Raw genomic sequence first — 13452 nt, forward strand, 5'->3', positions numbered from 1 at the left:
TCAGGATCCCAAATCTTTAACTAATTTGTGTACCTGGAGCCTACTCCTTCTCCATGGCTATATCTAGGACACGTATGCAAGTATGTTCTTTATTACTAGTTAAGTCTGAAGTTCTCCATCCAGGCTGCCCATTAGAATCACCTGGTGTGCTATTTTAAAATATCCATGCCTGGACCACATCCCCAGAAATTTTGATTTAATTGGTCTTGGTGGGTTCTAGGTATGAGTATTTTTGGAAAAGCTCCCCAAGTGATTCTGACGTGTAGCAGGGTGAGACCACTAACTCAACGAGTTGCCCTCAAATATATTGGGCCACCTATTATTTCATGTGCTCCTCTTCCCCCTGAGCAGACGGTCAGTATGGGAGAAGCTCCAGTCTCCTTCTCCAGGCCTTCTCTCCCCCAGGATCTACCAGGATTCCTTGTTGGCCTTTTAAGACAGAAAATAGCTTCTCCCAAGCAAGGGATGATCAGGCCTCACTTTAAAAGAGAGACTTTTTTTTTAATTCTAAAAATATCTGGCCAATACTCCTTAAAACTGTCAAGGTCATGAAAAACAGGGAAAGACTGAGAAACTGCCACAGACCAGAGAGGACTAAGGAAAAAATGACAAATAAATAAAATACAGCATCCTGATTGGATCCTGCAGCAGAAAAATAAAATACATTATTAGAAAAATGGGTGAAATTCAAAGGAAGTCTAGAGTTAATAGTAATGTATCAAAAAATTGGTCTCTTACTTTTGATAAATTGCCAAGATAATATAAGATGATAATAAAGGGAAAGCTGAAACTGGTTGAGGGGTAAAAGAAAATGTTCTATAATATCTGTAATTTTTCTGTAAGTACAAAACTATTTCAAAATTTCAAAAAAAGCTTATTTTTTAAAAAGAGGGAGTGGCTGGTCACAGGGGTTCACACCTGTAATCCCAGCACTTTGGGAGGCCTAGGTGAGTGGATTACTTGTGGTCAGAAGTTCAAGACCAAGCCTGATCAACATGGTGAAATCCCATCTCTACTAAAAATAAAAAAATTAGCCTGGTGTGGTGGCATGCACCTGTAATCCCAGCTACTCGGGAGGCCAAGGCAGGAGAACCGCTTGAACCTGGGAGGCAGAGGTTGCAGGGAGCCAAGATCGCACCACCGCACTCCAGCCTGGGTAACAAAGCAAGACTCCCTCTCAAAAAACAAACAAACAAAAAAAAAAAACAGAGGGAGCAACTTGTTTAGGTGCACTCAAATATATTGGGCCACCTATGATCTTCAGGGGCTCCTCTTTCCCCTGAGCAGAAGGTCAGTATAGGAGGAGCTCTCTCAAACGTGAGAATATGACAGATTGCTTACCTCACCTGGTTTTAGTCATGATACCATTTGCTCTCCCTCTCAAAGCTTTACCCCTTGGTAGCATAGCTAATTGCCTGTGTCTGAGGACTCCATTTAGTCCTTAAAACTATTCCATAGCTCCAGGAGGAGATCTGAGTTCTCCCCAGAGGTTAGAAGCTATCACAGACAATTCTATCAGTTACAAGTATAGTATTGTGTATTAGTCACGTGGAAAAAGCAGAGGATTGTATAGCATTATACCAAATTTCAACTCAGAAGAAGATAGCCAGGCTGCCATACTCTGAGACGTGAAGCTACACGGTGTAGTCATCATAACAGTATCTCCATTGTGTTGGCAGCACCATTTCTACTGTCATGTTCTTACCACGCTCGCATGCATATTTTATGATCTTACTGAATGCAATGTGTTCTGTACATATTACATATGTAGTCTCCAAGCACATTAAAAACAGCTGCTGCCTGGCTTCCTGTCTGTTTTCCCAGCCTATGAGCCTGGTTCCCAGGCTGACTTCCAAGACTCTTCTCCTTAAGAAAAAAAATGAATGAACTATTAGCAAGTGATATTTGGCCACTAGATCTTCAGAACGATCTTCATGGGAGCTTACTGAAGCTGAAAGGAGTATAACTTCCTAATAGAAGAAAGAAGAGCTAATTCCCTTCATTTCTATTGGAAGAGAAACCAGCTCATGGTCAGTGCAGCAGTTTTGTTACTAAAAATACAAACCCACTTGGTTCTGATCTGACACCCACTAGAATTATACTACCTGTATCCCACCAGCAAAGAATGTCCTAGGAGCTTGCTAGACAGTGTCTCTTGGAGGTAAAACAAAAATAAGAGGCTGGGAGAAGAAGATGCTAAAATGTGGCCTTAAAACAAGGCTTTTTTATCCAGTCGAGTCTGTTCTCTCCCTAGAGCAGAATAGGGTGTTTTAGCTTTGACCAGAACTTGGATAATGTTTTAAATTAAACCTCTCCATTGGGCCTGCTTCTGACTTTCCATCAGCCAGGACAGGATTTCGGTTGCAGCATGTTCCAGTGCAGAACCTAGAGGCTAGGTGGTCTGTAATTGGACCACGCACAAATTGTCTCTCCACTCAGCCTCCCGCATCCTTGTGTTGTGCGTATCTACGTTCTCCACTAGATTATAAACCCCCATGAAGGAAAGAATCATATATTATTCATTTTGAGGTCCTTTGCTATGCCTGCCACAGTGCCTGTCAAATAGCAAGTGTTCAACACATGTTTGTGGAATATGTCTTGTAGTTCCTTAAGTGGCAAGGCTTCCTATGGAGCTCGTTTACATCTGCAGTCAGGATCCCTGGAGTCACGCCAGCAGGGGAGGTCGGGGCAATGCTCAGTCAAAATTCAAATGGATGACCCTATGTTTCGCTGCCCACCCTGGAGAGAGTACGGGTTGATTCATTGGAGACTAAAGGGAATGCTAGAAGCATCTCAGAGGCATGCACTATGGTCCCAAATGTTTTCTCGTCTTTAAGTCAAAGGGAAATCATCGTTATTTTACTCCATGGTGCAGACTTCATTACCCAAAATGCAATGTTACAAGTATGTGTCAGAAAGGAGACACAGAATACAAGGGCACTGGGGACTAAGGCAAAGAAGAGACAGAAACTCTTTTAGCACAATGGTATACAGATGACTTGGAAGTAAGAGATTGCGGTGACATCGTCCATAACAAATGGACTTACAGTAAAGCACACAAAACAAAGCCAGGAGAAAATATATTCTTCTTTTTTTTTTTTTTCCTGAGAAGAAGTCTCACTCTGTTGCCCAAAATTTTTTTAAAGAGAGAGAAGGAGAGTAGAAAATAATATCACCCAGGCCGGAGTGCAGTGACACAATCTTGGCTCACTGCAACCTCCACCTCCTGGGTTCCAGCGATTCTCCTGCCTCGGGCTCCCGAGTAGCTGGGACTACAGGCATGCACCACCATGCCCGGCTAATTTTTGTATTTTTAGTAGAGACGCTCTTTCACTATGTTGGCCAGGCTGGTCTTGAACTCCCGACCTCGTGATCCGCCCACCTCAGCCTCACAAAGTGATGGGATTACAGGCATGAGCCACCATGCCCGACCAAAAACACATTCTTTTACTGTTAAGTTGGAGACATCATCCAACCTGAGTCCACAAGGGATACAGACTAAAGAAAGGAATTTCTATTCCATTCCACCCATCTCCAACCACTTCAACTGGCATAAAGTTTCAGTTTTATACTCTAGGACCTTCCTAAGAAGGTCCCCCCTCCTTTCTTACAGAGCCGCCCACTCAATCTTTTTTCTTCCACACCTCTTTGGCTTTAAAAATACTTTATTTCCTCCCACCAGGGCTCTACCTTGAGCTAAGCATCCAGGTGGCTTGTCAATCACCAGCAATATGCATTTATATTGCTGGACTCTGAAGGTAGCCAACTAAAGAACATAGAGAACTCTTAGTAATTACCTTTCATCAAGATACAGTATTTATAAATTAACCATACCCGTCATACTGCCAGGTTAACCTCTTGCTAGCATATCTCCTTTATGTCATGAAGCTAAAAAAGCACCAGGTTCTTTCCTTACTTTAAATCCTGCTGCTTTCTTGTGTTCAAGCACTCCCCTTGTATTTCCCCGTGTACACATCTATCTTGCTTATTCAACTGACTGTAAGGTTGTTTGAGGGAAGAACCGTGTCCCTAATGTTTATTGTAGATTTAGTATGTGCTGGGCCCCAGTAAAGAGTAAAATACTTTGGGAGGCCGAGAAGGGTGGATCACCTGAGGTCAGGAGTTCAAGACCAGCTTGACCAACATGGTGGAATCCCATCACTACTAAAAATACAAACATTAGCCGGGCATGGTGGCAGGCACCTGTAATCTCAGTTACTCGGCAGGCTGAGGCAGGAGAATTGCTTGAACCCGGGAGGTGGAGGTTGCAGCGAGCCGAGATCATGCCACTACACTCCAGCCTGGGCAACAAGAGTGAGATGCTATCTCAAAAATAAATAAATAAATAAATAAATAAATAAATAAATAAATAGAGTAAAATGGTGAGGAAGAAAAGGAAAAATACCTGGGACATTCTGTGCTTTTATTTCAAGTCCTTAATTTTGTGTATTTTAAAATAAATCCTATATAAGATGCTTGTAAAATAATCTTGGCCATTTTGGCTGCCAAAATCCAACAAAGTCTGAGTCATCTTATTCATTATTTTCACGTGTTAAAATTCTTCTCTGCACACAGGTGTGGGCTTGCATGTATCTTCTTCAGCCAATCTAGACAACTAGTTTCTCTTCTAACTTGGCCTATCCTTTTCGGCCTAATATTAATCAGATTTCTGCTGAGATTATTCTGTGTAACAGGCAACCCGCAAAATCCCAGGAATTCATAAAAACTAACATTTATTTTCACTCACAGGTTTGTATAGCTGCTGTCATTTGACTGATTTCAGCTGGGCTGATCCGGGCAAGGCTGGACTTAAGCCAGAGCACTTTCAGGTTTGTTTCCACGTGCCTTCATCCCAGACCTCAGGCGGAAGGGGCAACAGTCACCTGAGATGAGCTGTTCTCGAGACAGACGGAAGAAGCTTCAAGAGGGCTGGCAGAAACTTACCATGCGTCTTTTGAAGTCTGTACTCACAAACACCATGCTACTTCCACCCACATTTCATTGGTCCAAGACAGTTACAGGGCCAAGCCCAAAGTCACTGGAGGTAAGGGAGCATGCTCCTCCCTGAACAGTTTGGAAAATAAGATGAATATCTGCTGTTTAGTGATCTAGTCTATCATAAGCCTATCCAATTTTATGCTTACTATTTCATTTGACTGAAATGCCCCTACTATCCACAAACCCACCCATTTAAATCTGGCCAATCCTTCAAGTCTCAGTTCAAATGTCACCTCTTCCATCAAACTCTCTCTGGTGTTACTGGGCAAATATAAGCATTCTTTTTTCAAAACTCCAAAATCTGTATAGCTCTGGAAGAACTGCACTGCAACCCTCTTTATGTGTAATATCCCCTATAAAATCCTAAACACCTTTAAAAAAAAGGTGGGGGATGTAAGCAACTCATCTTTTTAAAAACAACATCATCTAATGCCTCTAGCATGGTAGACAGCATATGTGACATAAAGAAATTAATATGGGCTGGGCACAGTGGCTCATGCCTGTAATCCCAGCACTTTGGGAGGCTGAGGCAGGCAGATCACAAGGTCAGGAGTTCGAGACCAGCCTGGCCAAGATGATGAAACCCCGTCTCCACTAAAAATGCAAAAATTAGCCAGGCACGGTGGATGGCACCTGTAATCCCAGCTACTCGGGAGGCTGAGGCAGGAGAATTGCTTGAACCTGGGAGGCAAAGGTTGCAGTGAGCCAAGAGAGGGCCACTGCACTCCAGCCTGGGTGACAGAGCAAGACTCTGTCTCAAAAAAAAAAAAAAAAGAAAAGAAAAAAGAAAGAAATTAATATGTATGCCTGTGTGTGAACATATGACTGGAGGGTGGGGGTGTCTACATAAAGGAGAAAATGTAACAATGATTAAAGATTCCAACTCTGGCATCAGACAGATCTCAGTTCAAATCCTGTCTTCCCCTGTCCTTGGCTGTGTATCTTCTGGAAACGTAGTCAACCTATTTGTACCTCAGTTTTCTCAGCCATAAAATGGAAATTATAACAATCCACGTAAAAGTTGAATACAGGATAAGCATCTAATAAGGGGGGCTATTTTATTATTACCATATACATTATGGTAAAATGTTATTTCTCTTATTATATACAACGTGATGAAAATATTTTTTAAATAAGTACATACTGACAGGGACTAAAAGGGAACATGTGTTAGGGTAGTAGGATTGTAAGTAAAACATCCTCTTTTTTATTTCCTTCATGGATAATATGGTTTTGTTTACATAATTTAAAAAATTAAACATCTATTTTCCTTGGTGTTCAGCCAGCTCCAGGGGGGGACACCCATATGGACCTACCCTGCTCCATAGAAATGACTTTTTGAACAGATGCTCTGTGTCAGGCCCATTATAAGTCCTTTTTCTTATTCTCACAATAATCACATGAGGTAAATAATTTGGCCATTTTGTAGAAGAGAAAGGTGAGATTCTGAGAGGTTAAATTATTTGTTCAGGGCTCTGTAGTTAGTAAGTGGGAAATATGGGAAATAGATACCAGGCCTGACTCTGAAGCTCAGACTTCCTTCTCTACCCCACATTCCTGTCCAGACTATTTCACAGGCAATTTATAGTGTGAAAAACAAACCAGCAGAACTACACAGATCCTGGCTCCCAGTACCATTCTCTAAAAAACAGGAGAAACAGCTGATTCTAGAACTATAGCAGGAAAAATACAAGGTCAGCCTGGACCATCTTGTAGGGCCAAAAGGTAAGGAAGTACTGGAGAAAAAAAAGTTTTGAAGAAGACACACACACATACAAACACACACAGATACAATTATGTCTAAGGGGCATGACAGCCAACTGAAAGAGCTTCCAGCCAAAGGTAGAACAATTTGAGACACAAAGTGAAATAGTGTTGGATTATAGCCCAAAGCATAAAATAAATATCCGTGAGTCAATACTGATATAAATAAATGATTGACTAAAGAAATAAATGAGGAAGAATAGACAAGTTTACCATGCAGAAGACTGCCAAATAGCTTGTATGGATACTCCACCCTAAAGGAGGTGAAATATAACTCCTTAAGTACAGACTGCACATGGTAACTTCCTTCAAAAAGCACAGTATGAAAAGGGGTGGGGAAGAGTAACTTTATAGCAGAGAAACCTGACAAACACTACCTCAGCCAGGCAATTAAGGTCAACATCAGTAATGACAAGCAATGTTGATAGTAAGTACGCTTGATATGATGTCATGAGAATGGCACTTTACCTCTGTAGTTTCCCTCCCAGAACCTCGTAACCCCAGTCTAATCATGAGAAAATTCTGAGGGTTCCCTTAATGAGACATCCTACAAAATTCCTGACCAGTACTTCTCAAAAACCATCAAGGTCATCAAAAAAAGAAAAATCTGAGAAACTGCCAAAGTCAAGGAAACTAAACTGAACAGGATTCTGGAGCAAAAGGAACAGTAGGTGAAACCTGAGGAAATCTAAATAAAAGCATGAACTTTGCTTAATAATAGTGTATCCATATTAGTTCATTAATTGTGACAAACGTACCATTTTAACATAAAATGTCAGGGGAAACAGGGTGGGGTGTATATGGGAACTCTCTGTACTATCTTCGCAACTTTTCTGTACATCTAAAACTATTCTAAAATTAAATTTTTATTTAGAAAAACAAAATCCAGAGCCTATTCAGGCTAAGTAATAAGTAAAAACGAGTTTCAACTCTGGAATTGGCCCTGGAAGAATCTAGAGTACAGGCTAGAAAAGCATTTTCTCGTTTTCTTGGAAAACAAGAAAGTACCACCTGACAAAACGCTTGTATTCCATCACATTTTAAAGCCAACTGGCCTAACCAAGTGGCTATCTGATGATCCCAAATGAGGAAGCAATTTGCCAAGTCATAAAGCAATCTATTCCATGGTTATCAGATGACATCTATCAAAGTCGCCCCTGTTATCTTTCTTACAGCACACATTATTCACTTCTCTTTTAGAGCTTACCCCTTGTGAATAAGTATTTCAACACTTATCTGCTCAATGTCTATCTTCCACAGGGCACTGGAGTTTTAAGAGGAAAGAAACCTCTTTCCGCACTGTATTCCCAGAACTTAGCAGAGTGGTACCTGCTAGGTGCTCAATTACTATTTACTGAATGCTTGAATGCCAGTGCAGCCTAGAGGAGCAATGATCAACACTGCTAACTGTGGTGCAGGGAGAATGACAAGCCTGAGCTTTCCGAAGATTGAGGGGCCACTGGGACAAATGTAGCTTCTCTCTCAATCTTACCATCTCTTAGTTCACCCTCCAAGTCACCAAATACAATTATTTCTCTTTTTTTAACTTAAGGTCAGGGGTACATGTGCAGGTTTGTTACCTAGGTAATAATGTGTGTCATGGGGTTTGTTGTACAGATTATTTCATCACCCAGGTGATTAAACCTAGTATCCATTAGTTATTTTTTCTGATCCTCTTCCTCCTCCCACCCTTTACTTCCAGTAGGCCCCAGTGTGTGTTGCTTCCCTTTATGTGTTCACGTATTCTCATCATTTGGCTCCCACTCATAAGTGAGAACATGCAGTATTTGGTTTTCTGTTCCTGTGTGAGTTTGCTAAGGATGATGGCCTCCAGCTCCATCTATATCCCTGCAAAGGACATGATCTTGTTTTTTTATGGCTGCATTGTATTCCATGGTATTTATGTACCACATTTTCTTTATCTAGTCTACCACTGATGGGCATTTAGGTTGATTCCATGTCTGTGCTATTGTGAATAGTGCTGCAATGAATATACGCGTGCATGTATCTTTATAATAGAACAGTTTATATTCCTTTGGGTATATACCCACTAATGAGATTGCTGGATCAAATGGTATTTCTGTCTTTAGGTCTCTGAGGAATTGCCACACTGTCTTCCACAATGACTGAAATAATTTATACTCCCACCAACAGTGCAAATACAATTATTTCAAAGGCTTTCAAACAAGATCAAGGAGTGAAATTTAACCTGTTTTAATCAAATCTAGTCCTAGAAAACACTAAAGTTTCCTAAAATGCAAGGAAATTATAAGATCCACATATTTTCTTTTATATGGCTCATCTGTGCTCTCAGAACTGAGTCTAGTCCAGGCATCACAAGGAAAACCAAGACCCCTAAAAACCACAGGAAACATGTGGCCAAAAGCACTGTGGGGAAAAACCAAAAGCACAGCACAGATTTCAGTAGGGACACTTGGTATTAAGTCTCTCTGGTATATCAATCTTCATTATTATTATTTTATTCTATAAGTGCATTCCAGATCACAGCAAGTCAGTAGTTTTGCCATATCTTTCACTGCCTGGCTTTATGTAAGTGCTGCTAAGAATAAAATTAAGCAGTGGGAGAAAAACATCAGTTTGGTGTCTAAATTTAGAAAACTTGATGAATAAATCTATTAAATCCATCATGGGGAGAGAGAAGAGCAAATCATGTCTTATTGGAAAGATAAAATAAATAGAAAATAAAAGGTGATTGTCTTTATAATTTAGAACAACAGATTTAAATGTACAGTCCCCCCCTTTTATTTACAAATGAGTATATTGGTTGATTGTGTTATTTTCATTCACATAACCCTCAACTTGAATTTTTAAAAAGACATACTGTGAGGCAAGAAACCATGCAGAGGATCATTATTGGAGCCCTGAATTCTGTATTTATTGGGGAGGGGGGGACCTTTATGAGATCCTACTTATGTGATATAAATCATCCTCTGAAGATCATGGAAAGCAGGTGCCTAACATTCTGCACTGCAGACATCTGGCAGGCTTTTATCCTCACACTCCACCCTCCCGCTCAACATCTGGCAGCCCCTTCATCCCTGCTCCCCACCCCCACCCCCAACTGCCTCCCAACATCTGCCACACACTTCTCTTAACCTCAGAAGCAAATCCAGTCCAAAGCTCAAAGGCACAATGTTCCAGGGGTGGTGACCTGGAGTTACACGCTGGGTGGGAGTAAAGCAGGGTTTGTTTTTATTTTTTTCCTAAACTTTAAATGAATACACAATTCACTTGGAAGTATGCTTTCATGTCACACTGGTTCTCACTGAGAAGCTTGTTTAAAATTGAAATCCATCGTTAATATGAACCTCTTTTTATAAGTTTTAAATCACCTTGGGAATTGGAGGCCACAATCAGAAAAGTATGGGGAGGAGAATAATTTTATGCTGATGACATGCATCTTATGAGCAGGGAGAATTAATTCTGATTGGGGAAAAATGGACAGAATGCTTGTGGCTTGTCTATGAAATACAAATCACTTAAAGGAGCTGTCTTAAACCTAATCCAAAACGTTTTGAAACCTATTTAAAGAAGTGAGTGCCATTTGAATTCCACATTAGTTTAGAAATTCTGCCTTATGGCACTCACTGGTTTTAGAACTATCTCACTCATAATCTCCCCCGGTTCTGAACAGGAAGGCAACTTCCTAGTTAGGGCTCACCCTGCAGTACTTCTCCTCACCTGAGTAAATCACCTGACTTAATGCTTCCTACTAACACATTTGTATTCCAGCTACACTACTCTGACAGTTTGCTGCTAACCATTTCACGGTATTTACCTTAGGGTTACCTGAATGAGTAAACTCCCCAACTATTTCCTCCCACACCCACTCTCAGCCACCCATACACACGTAATTCTCCTTCTCCTCCCTTCTTCAGACCAACCCCTAATCCTTTCCTTCAAATGAAGAAATGCTCACTGTTTCTTTTTCCAGGGGAACATGAATAAAACCACGTAACTCTGAGTGATCTGGGCACAGGTGACTTCCTGAGGTGGTCCTGGCTCCTGATGAAATAAATATTCCAAACTCAAAGCCACTCTGGGCCTTGGATGGCTGCCAAGATGCTGGATGTATCACAGAGACTCCGCAGGCCAGAGCTCTATCAAAGCATTTTATCATTTCATTACACACTTAAATTAGTAATTACTTCTGGGATATTATTTAGATTCTGTTGCAGTGTGCAATTTCTTGTTTAAAAGTTTAAATATGTTTAGTGACTATTCCTTTTTTGAAATTCCTTGCACATATGTTTGTCTGGGTTTTTTTCCCTAACAATCCTTTATTTTGGTTCCAAAGAATGCTAGAACAAAGAGATACATCAACATTGTTTTCTCTTTTGATAGTTACCTGGAGTAGGGAAATTTTTATGCTTATTAAAATCACAGGGGATGGTAAAGTTAGATTGGAAGTAGACTAGAATTGTTAATGGCCTTTGCATGTTGAAGTTATTATTACCAGGATGATGGTGACAAAAATTAAGTCTACAGGGAGAGCACAACAAGCTGAACTGATACATGGTTTACCAGAAAGAGAATGTCAATGGGAGACAGAGGACTTGCCTTCTAGTCCCAGTCTCCGTTTTGTTAGCTTTGTGATGTTTGGGTCTTGGTTTTTCTCATCTAGAATAAGTTTGTCTAAATATAGTTTTCTTAACTTTGTATTATGAAAAAATCTAGAGTAGCTGCAACACTAGAAAGATGGGGGACCAAGAGCAAAGAAAAATCCCTTTGGCTCCAGAAAATCTCCTGAAAAAGAGGAAGGCTTATCAAGCTCCCAAAGCCATCCAGTCAAAGCAGGCACTTTTGGCAAAGAAGGAGCAGAGGAAAGGAAAAGGGCCAGGTTTAAGCGACTGGAATTATTCCTATATGATTCCTGGCAGCAGAAACGTGACAAGGTGAGTCTCAGACGACTAGAAGTGAAACCTCACGCCTTGGAATCACCAGATAAACATTCCTAGGCCTTTGTTGTACGCATCAAAAGGATTGATGGCGTGAGTTTACTGGTGCAGAGAACCATTGCAAGACTTCGCCTAAAGAAAATTTTTAGTGGTGTCTTTGTAAAAGTCGCCCCCCAGAACCTAAAAATGCTGTATATAGTGGAACGTTGTGTGACCTGGGGATTTCCAAATTGTGTGACCGGGAACTCATTTTGAAACGTGGACAAGCCCAGGTCAAGAGTAAGACCATCCGTCTGACAGATAACACAGTGATTGAGGAGCATCTGGGGAAGGTTGGTGTCATTTGCTTGGAAGACCTCATTCATGAAATTGCCTTCCCAGGGAAGCATTTCCAGGAGATCTCATGGTTCTTGCACCCTTTCCACCTCTCAGTGGCCTGCCATGCTACCAAAAATAGAGTGAGCATCCTCAAGGGGATGGGCATATCTGGCTATTGGGGCAAACGCATCAATCAGCTCTTCCCCCTGCTGAACTAGACCCATTCATTTTTATCAATGAAATGGAAGCATGTGTTTTTGGTTTTTTGGGGGGAATTTTTATCAAGTATCTTCAGAGAAGATTGTTTCTTGCTTTATCTTCAAAAACTGGAAAGGAAGGTCAAAGAAAAGACAGTAGCTATGTTCATGGCAAGCATCTCTCATCACAGTCCAGTTCCAAGGAAAAATTCCAGCGTTTTCCACATTGGCTGCCGCCTCGTCTGAAATCAGCACATTCCATGGAGGAAGGAGTCTTGCTTTGTTGCATCTTCTTTCCTAGGGTTTAATGTCGCCAAATGAGTAACTCTAGCATTTATACAAGGCTCCTAAGACTACTGCAGGAGCCGACCAAGCCCAGGGACATATTTGAATCTGGAGATTCTTGGGGCCTGGTTTTGAAAAAGACTTGAAATGCACATAAGAAGAAAGGCACACAAATAAATGTTCTCTTGACTCTGCAAAAAAAAAAAAAAAGAAAGAGAAAGAAAAGAAAGAAAGAAAGAAAGAAAAAGAAAGAAAGAAAGAAAGAACCTATTTTAAAAAGTAGTGAGAGTAGTATAAGTAATCCAGCTTCAGTAATTATCAATATATCCGGTCTCATCTCTATTGCTTTAATTTGCCCCTCCTTTCCTGCTGTTTTTTTAAAGCAAGCCCTAGACATCATAACATTTCATCTGTAAATATTTGAGTATTTCTAAGAGATAATGACTTTTGCCTTAGCCACATTAATTAATCATTACATCAAAACAAACTAACTGACAAGACCAAAAACAAAAGAACAAAACCACTTAACAATAATTCCTTCAATCCCTTTCAACTCAAACATTTCAAGACCCAAAGCCTAGAAGCTAGACCTGAGTCAGGTATAGCCACAGAGTCGTAAGAAATGACGCTTTTTACTCTATTCTATAAATGACTAAGAGTTTTAACATTTTTACCTGATAGGCCTTACTGGTCTCCAATTCTGGACTTCAAACCAAAGAAGAACATGAAAAACATAGAGAGCATTAAGTAAAGAGCCAACCAAAAGGTTTTGGTGTTCAAAAAGAAGGCAGATTCCTTATAAAACTTGAAAGTACTAGAATTATTCTGACTAAAAAGAAGACATGCCAATGGAGTACACTAGAAGCGAAAATCATTCATTCATTCATGTACTTTTTCATTCATTCGTTCGTTCACCAAGCACTAATTGAGGGACAATGGTGACAGGGATGCAATGACACAAAGTGTCACCA

General features: G+C 40.6%; 1 pseudogene; it reads left to right on the forward strand.

Moving 5' to 3' along the window:
* Positions 1-8866: 8866 nt before the first annotated feature.
* On the forward strand, positions 8867-12743 carry LOC141409652 (ribosomal protein uL30-like; annotated as a pseudogene).
* The last annotated feature ends 709 nt before the right edge of the window (positions 12744-13452 follow it).

This window comes from Macaca fascicularis, chromosome 2, assembly GCF_037993035.2.
Source record: "Macaca fascicularis isolate 582-1 chromosome 2, T2T-MFA8v1.1".
Classification (NCBI taxonomy): Eukaryota; Metazoa; Chordata; class Mammalia; order Primates; family Cercopithecidae; genus Macaca; species Macaca fascicularis.